At 37.6% G+C, this 8,239-nt stretch overlaps 3 long non-coding RNA genes across 3 annotated transcripts; 2 read left to right on the top strand and 1 right to left on the bottom strand.

Annotated features, from left to right (window-relative positions):
• Positions 1–378: 378 nt before the first annotated feature.
• On the bottom strand, positions 379–2,242 carry LOC135649250 (uncharacterized). The gene is made up of 2 exons (XR_010501204.1): positions 1,785–2,242; positions 379–1,661 (listed from the first exon to the last, which is right to left on the bottom strand). It is a non-coding gene; the product is annotated as an uncharacterized LOC135649250 (long non-coding RNA).
• On the top strand, positions 1,236–2,501 carry LOC135649252 (uncharacterized). The gene is made up of 2 exons (XR_010501205.1): positions 1,236–1,370; positions 1,637–2,501. It is a non-coding gene; the product is annotated as an uncharacterized LOC135649252 (long non-coding RNA).
• A 2,545-nt stretch (positions 2,502–5,046) lies between these two features.
• On the top strand, positions 5,047–5,952 carry LOC135648300 (uncharacterized). The gene is made up of 2 exons (XR_010500888.1): positions 5,047–5,402; positions 5,655–5,952. It is a non-coding gene; the product is annotated as an uncharacterized LOC135648300 (long non-coding RNA).
• The last annotated feature ends 2,287 nt before the right edge of the window (positions 5,953–8,239 follow it).

Genomic DNA, 8,239 nt, shown 5'->3' with positions numbered 1-8,239 from the left:
CCTTGCAAGTCATTTCATAGGTCATTAATGACCCGATTAGTTCTTCAAGAGGGAAGTTGTTTAAATCTTTAGCCTCTTTAATAGCAGTGACTTTAGGGTCCCAACTCTTATGAATAGATCTTAGAATCTTATTTACGAGTTCAAAATCCGAAAAACTTTTGCCGAGTCCTTTTAGACCATTGACGACATCCGTGAAATGGATGTACATGTGCTAATAGTCTCACTCGGTTTCATTCGAAAAATTTCAAAAGAATATATCAAAAGATTGATTTTTGATTTATCGCCGAAATGCCTCGTATCGGCATATCTACCGAGTCATGGTTCCTGGTGACTTAAGCTGCAAATCTTATACATGTTTGGAATGGGTAGGGAGCAAAGTGAGTCCAAGAAAACATTGTTATTAGCCAGCGGACCACCATGGCCATTGACTCGTATCGTGGCAAGCACATCGAATTGGCTGCATCACTAGGCATTCAGGTCAGCGACAGGAATGGATCTCTCAACCTCTAAGATCAAGACTAATGGGTAACAAATAAAAAATAAAAAATAAAAAAAACAAAAGCAGAGATAACTAATGTGATTCATAGTTTGGCTCGCATGCTTATCCATCGCAAGGACTGTGCTTTCAACCAGCATTCTCCTTCTTCTACCTCATCTTATCCCAAGTGAAGAAGCCACACAAGTTTGCTCGCCGAGGGCAACAGCAAAAGTGATCGGATGCGGAACGTAGAATCCGACCTTTTAATCATTGCCAGTAGAGCGGACCAAACACGTTACTTCTTGTCTGCACCTGCTGCTGCTAAACAAACGAAGCTTGCCTTGCCAAACCAAGGAACCTACAAAGCAGATAGATGATGGATGAGCATCTGCAGCCACACATATGTTCCAAAAGCTGTTTCACTTTGTGATCATAAAGCCTGCCACAGCTGGATTCATAAGCAAGCCTTTTGGCCGAGAAACCTAATCCTTGTCCACTTTCCATGCACCCAAATTAGTCTGAGCGTTGTTATCTGCATATTGCAGTGCGTGCAACGCCCTAACCTACGAGGAGGAGATCCTGCTCCTGCTTTCTCTTCCTATGGACTAAATCTATCTCTCGTCTCTTCCAAGGTTGCAAATCAAGTTTCAGCAGCTACTCGATCCATCAGGTGGAAGATACCATGACAAGAAATGTGATCTTCAAAAGTGGCCTCGAGCAAAGCCCAGAGAGTCCCAGCAGAGAGTCCCGTCAACTTGTCCAACTCGACTCCCATATTCCATTTCATCCAAAAAGACTCTTCCCACTATGAAGTCTGTGGTTTAGACTTCTGTTCGGGAGGAAGTGCATGCCATCATTCCCTTTGAAACGCCACTAGTTGCCATCTTGCTTGGTAAGTGCTTGACCTTACATGCTAATGCCATTTGACTTTCTCATAATTGGGGATGATGACGGTCCACCTCAACTACAATTCACCCAATATAATATAACGTAGTGGAAAAATGAGATCAAGAAATCACTTTCACTTCACCACTTTTCCATCTCACTGTAACGCACTCATTCAGCAGTCTTTGTTCCCACTTGGTTCATCTCTACATTCTGACGAAGATGTGATCATCTAAACCAATTGTTATGGTAGATTGTTCCCTGTTTCTGTAGGAAATCAGTAACAGGTTGCGGTTTCCTGTCGAGTAGGATTCCAGCGCAAGGAGATCAAATTAACTTTACCGGTGGAAATAAAGAAATGGAATGGCATGGCATCATGTGGATGAAAAGAAAAAGGAAACACAGAACCTAAGAACAGTACCTTTTAAGGGATGAACTGGGTTCGATTTAACGCAAAAAGTAGAACCATTTGGCCTAAGTTGGAACATGATCATATCCAAGGTCTCCATTTAGACTCCCAGGGGAGTCACTTCGTCGTGTATGTGCATCCCTATCGTGCTTGCTTTAGCAAATCATTGCACCTCTCGGTAGAGAGGCACCAGCAAAAAGAGGAGAGCAGGCAGTGGCCAACCCCCATCGCCTGCTCATTAGAATTCCCCTCGAGAGCAGGGAGAAGTTTGGAGGTGTCGGTAGAAGCAAACCATCTTCCATTACCTTTCTGACTTGATACAGCTCCCGGTGGTAGCCATGCTGCAGCTCCTGTCGGCCGTGACGAGGAGGCTGAGATGGCCCAAGAAGCGCAGCGCACGGGTGTTCGACGAGGCGGCTCTGGCGCTCACTCCCGAGGATGCAGCGGCCGCGCGCCGCCCGTGGGGAGCTCTCGCGACGCTGTTGGCGATCGCTCGTGCGCCGCTGGCGGTAGCGACTTGCTTTGCATGCCAGGCTGAGGACATGGAAGCAGGGGGCCGTCTCCATGCAGCGGAGGTAGGTGATTTGATGGTCGGGGAGGCCATGCGCTTTGCCATCTATCTGTAGGCGTTCGGCTTTGATCTTTGTCTATATATAAGAATGATATGATGTACTTTGGAATACCGAGGAAGAAAAATAGAGAGGATTTCAAATGGTTGTCTTGGTTTCATTGTGGTGTTTACTCGAGACTTGGTGACCTTGTTTTGCGTGATTACTCGAGGCTTTCACAACATGATTTATACTTGACACCAAAGAATCAAGAAGATTTCTGATATGCTACTTTAATTTCTGGGTGCTTCAAGGTTGTCAAAGAAGGGAAAGTGAATGAAGTATTTGATCAACTATTGACATAGACTACCATGATTGTTTTGGGAACTCCTGCAACCACAAAGATGCTCTTGGAAATCAGGCTTCGTAGGATTTATTCCTCTGTTTCAGTCTTAACGTATCCTCAAGAAACTGCATAACATGATTCAGGCCACAGTTCACCTTGTTTAGAAAATGCAAACTTGCGGCAATCATCTCATTAAGTCCGTCTCGAATCAGGGAAATATAGTATTACCGGTTGCTTGAAAATTAATCCGATGGCAATTTTATGTTGCCTTCTCTTTATGAATTTGAAGATAGAAATGATCAACAGCTTCTTTTTTTTTTTTTTTCTTTTTAATGTGGGACAGGGAATGATCAATGTGTCAAAACTTGTCTTGATCCTTCGTGGTATGAGGTGATAGCGGTGGACAATCTGATGACTGTGGTGGGATGCATGGCCTTTGCCGGTCCTACATAGCATTTCTCCGAGATAAGTTTGCGATAGGATAGTTAGTGGGAGGCCAAAGTAATCCCAGTCCATGATATGTTTGACAATTCCTGGTTGATGAAAGTGACTAAAGAAAGAGATCGAATCGTTTTAAAAGCTCCAGAGAATATTTTTCTACTTTACAGAAAGCAAAAGGGAGAAAAAAAGGTGGGTGAAGAATGTTGCACTTCGATGGAGGAGAGCAACGACTCATTCTTGAAGTCTTTGCCATGCCACCATGTAGATTTAGGAGCAGAAGCAGATTTGGAAAATCTACTTAAGCAAATTTAATTTCTAGTAGCAATTAATAAGTAGCATATTTGGATTCGGGGTTCGGTCCGGTCTTAAGCTTGGAACTTTCAATTTAGTTTTAGAGCTGGAGACTGGTGTAGCTGAGAGATTGAGGTGGTCTTTCTTGCATAGCAAGACTGTGTTCGCCAGCGCGGGCAAAATATACGATGCATGAGCATAAGATGAATGACAAACTTTTGGAGACATGTTCAAGATTCATTGTTAAAGTGGAGGGTCATCCAAAAAGTAGAGGACCGCACAAAGTTACCATATGCTTGACCACCATTGTGGACTAGAAGCATATGCTTGTCCTTGTAGCCATAGTAGTTGTTAAAGAAGTGGTCACTCTCATGGTTGGGTACCCAAGGGGGGATTCCATGTACGCTTAGATAGATGAAGTTTCTGAGACGCAAATGCCATCACAAACTCTCCTGCATGTCATCCTCCATATTAGCTAGGCATCAGGCCTTGGGTTCAGTAGATCGATCACACAAGTGAAATGTGTTCGTAGGGGAGCAACACTAATTAGCCAGAAATATGTATGTATATATGTATGTATGTATGTAAATTTGCTGAAAATTGCATGATGGCTTTATTATAGGAAACTTTGACTTGAAATTGACTAGAGGAATTTTGACTTAAATCTGCTCTAAGAAGTTATCATACATAGATAGTATGTGCAGATTGTCATACGGTGGCACATCAATTAGAAAAAATGCTTCGGCAGATGTTCCAAGTCGAATGGTTGCAGTTCCCTCAGATTATTGGCAAATTTTGTCCTAATATTCAAAGAGAAATCATAAATGAACTATCCAAAAGTTCATCTGTAGAAATGCAGAACAGAGCCCATGTTGCAGAGTGCGGATTATGCCGGCTTTGGAGGTAGTAATCGAAGGGAAGTAAGTAGCATGGTAGCGTCCATGAATTTGCTGGCCACATGGACGGACACCTTTCTTTCCTATAGAAGAGGAGAAAAAGGCACAGAAATAAATCAAGAATTGATGACATCTGTAATTTGTTAATCAGTTTCTGGAGAAGAAGATGAAGAAAGAAAAATCTTCAAGTTGAAAAGAGATGATGATCAGGAGAAAACAACCACTCATATCTGAGCATGATTGATGATGCAATTCTAGGAACTCGAATAACCTAGAGAAACTTTATCCCGCCTGCCGGGTCTTGATCAGATCCAGATCATACTTGGACTTGATGGGATTGATTTTATTTAATAATAATTTAATAATATAATATTTTATTTATTATTTATTCACTCAGTGGTTTAAATCATTTAATCATTATTGTACAAATTTTATGAATTACTTGACTAGATCTACGTCATACTCTAACTTGATCCGACTGATTTTATTTTGTAATGATTTTATAATATAGTAATTAATCATGATTAGTTGGTATTTATTATGGTACAAATTTTATGAATGGCTAGTTTAGTATAATTTACTTGATACCAATTCATTAGTTGGTACCAGAGAAAATCTGAATTGTTAAAAAAATATATATTTTTTGACTTATTTACCCCTAAGAGTTTGCAAATGTTATATCGAGGGGCAAGACCCACTTTGGGAAGAGGATGATTAATAGTTTTCCATATTAGTAGGATTCCTTTGGTTATTGGTCTTCGGAGGAAAAATCCGAGCCACCGCCGCTTGTATCCATTATCCCACCCCATCATCTTCTGCCGATAGAGATATCTCTCCGGTTGGCGCCTCTTGCTTCCTCCTCTTCCACTCGTAGAAGCAGCAAATCATCTTTTGTCGTTTGTCTATCGCAGCCCTCCCGAAGGGACTCCTAGCCTCCTGCCACCATCTATGAAGTTTGGTTTGGATCCAATCCATTCAAACAAATTTCGTTGATTTGATACCTGTATGAGTAGTGAAGCACAAGAGGAATGACAAGCACCGATTCTGACCCGAGAAGGTTATTGGGATGAGGTAATTGGTGCGCTGCATTGGAGTTGGAAGACTAAAGGTAGGCGTTGATGACACTATTTCTTGGGTTGCTCCTCCTAACATATTTTATTGGTAGGCATGGGAGGAGCAAGGTTCTGATTTTATATTGCCTTCTGCTCTCTTACTCTCTTGTGCTTTCGGCATGCTTGCAAAGATTGCTGCGCGCTATTCACTGCAAGATGACACTTCACTTTTTTTCTGCAAAGAGTAGATTTAAGATTTGTTATTCCATCTAGATTTCTCCTTATGATTCGGGTATTTGTTGATAAAGGGATGCAAGGTATGCAAGGTATGCAAGGTATTTGTTGCAATGGCTGAGAAGGGTTGCCACCGACACGAGAGTCCTATTGTTGGGGGATTGCAAAATCACCACAAGACACATTTCGAAGACACATCATTATTGGAGTTGGAAATCAGATGGGAAGATAAAAGGGCAATAATTCATGCTGAATGACAGTCATCGGCTTGATTAAATTGTGGAGTTGCCAGAGAAGTGCTTGTTGGCCCTTTTATAACTTGATACAGCAGCAACTAACAAGTCTCAGATTTATCGTCGTAGTCATTGATGATGTGACTGTCTTTCGCCCATATGTTTCGTTGCTTTAATTTCATGCCATCGTGATCACCACATACATATAAGGGTTTCACGGACTAATTCAACGCAATATTTAAAATAATAATTTTTATTTTTAAATAATAAAAATCTGGGTAAGTATTTATTTCTCTTGCTGTATATGATTAAGTGTTATAGGCTTTGTTTTAAATATGATTTTCGTTCTTTATATATCTTATGATGTGTTAGTATGATTGTTTTAATCATGAATTTTTTATTATAAATTAATGTAAGTGATTATTGCAAGTGGTAAAAAATAGATGAGTGCAAATGTTATATATATTTATGTATTTTTAAATGAGTTTTTATTAATTTTATTATAAAAGTTTATATTGTTAGAATCTTAATGATACTAAGGAGGATTGAATTAGTATAATAATAATTTTAATTAATTTTAAAATTTGATCGAAAAATCAACATATTTTTAAAATCGAGACCAAGTTAATTTACTAGTTAAAAAAAAAAAACTAAGTCACCATTAAACATATTCGATGTATGTTCACTCTTGATTTTTCTTTTCTCGAAGTTATTGGTTTTTACTATCGATTTTCTTTTCGACAAACGAAAATTAATAATTCTTATTAATATTTTCTCCTTTTTAAAGTTCTTTTATCTTTTATAAATTAGAATTTCAATCGAGCTTTATAGAAGGAAACTTAAACTATACTCAAAATGAAAGCTCAAATCTTTTCATAAAAGATTTACACTTCACTAATTTGGAATAGAAGTTCCATTAACAAAGCCTGATATTTATAAGCTCCAAAAGACTTCATGAATTGAGTCAAATTTTTAAATCTTTGAAATTTTAAGATATGGATGGTATTATCGACACTTTTGACACGAGTTATGATTCTGGACTTTGATGGTACCGTCATCATAATTTTTGAATTTTAAGTGATATTATCATTGCCCTAAGTAGTACCATTGTTTTAAAATGTTAACAAAGAACAAATAGTGCTTGTTGGCTAGTTTAAGCGATACTATCACTTGGGTCTGCTAGTACCACCACCCAAGTTGTTTAGGCTCGCTAACATACATAATTTAGCTCCACTTTAAGCCCAATAGTTTTATTAATAAGTTGGTTTTGTTTTAGCTCAATACTAACTTAAATTGGGTTGAAATTACCTCGATTAAAACATTGATAAATTAATCATTCATCTAGTATATCCTTAAAGCTTTTGCATATTATCCACTCTTCCGACATGTCATCCGACCTTTCAACACTTTGTCTGAACTTTTAGTACATCACCCTTTCTTTTGACATATTTCACATTCCACCAGCATGTTGATTTTTTCATGACATCCAATCTTCTGATGTAGTATTTGATCCTTCTAGCATGATACCTAAACCTATAGCATTTAATCTAATCTCCAACACGTCGACCAATCTTCTAGCTCGGCATTCAATTTTTGATACGATAATTTTCTCGTACAACATCTAGCTCTCTTACTTGAAAGTTAGCCCCTCGATAGTCCAATTCCATGATTGAAGTATTTTCCTGTATCATTTATCTTAAAATTATATTAGTCCAATAAATTTATTAATTAATTTCATCATTAAAATTCATGATTCAAAAATCTCTTCCTTTTTTATGATGATAACCAATTGATAATGGGTCTTAACAAGTCTCCCATTATATTATAAAAATTACGAAGAATTTGAACTCAAAAATAAAAAGCATATATATTTTCAATACTTATCCTAAATTTAAATTGAAACAAATTCAATCTTTTTGATATTATCATTTTAAACCTAATTATTCAATGAAGGTTTAAATTTCTAGTTATAATTGTAATCATTTTAAATTTTAAATTTCAACCATTATCACGATATAATGTCAATCAAGAGATAAATGTAAATTAACAATTTGCATAAATTAAATATGAGTTGTATAACCAAAAAAGAAAAAAAATAGACAACATGATTCTACTTGTTCATGTATGAGTCACCACATTTCCCCCTTTGTCATCGACAAAGATAAATAAAAGTTAAACAATAGCCATTATTTCTCCCTCTTTGTCAACGATAAAAAAACATAAGTTACTATTTCTCTCCTTTTGTCATCAGCAAAAATAGAGGAGTAGATCAATGATCCAATTTTGTGAAAATAAAAATTACTTTGATATCATGGTAATGAAAGATCTCAATATTATGTCATTAAAGATAAGTTCAATTCATAGACACTAAGAAGTCAAGCGAAAAATCTAGTATAAATCATAATTCATTTGGATAAATCTCTCTC

Source organism: Musa acuminata, chromosome BXJ3-9 (genome assembly GCF_036884655.1).
Source record: "Musa acuminata AAA Group cultivar baxijiao chromosome BXJ3-9, Cavendish_Baxijiao_AAA, whole genome shotgun sequence".
NCBI classification, from domain to species: Eukaryota; Viridiplantae; Streptophyta; class Magnoliopsida; order Zingiberales; family Musaceae; genus Musa; species Musa acuminata.
The sequence above is the reverse complement of the archived record's forward strand: the minus strand, read 5'-3'. Positions and strand labels throughout refer to the sequence as shown.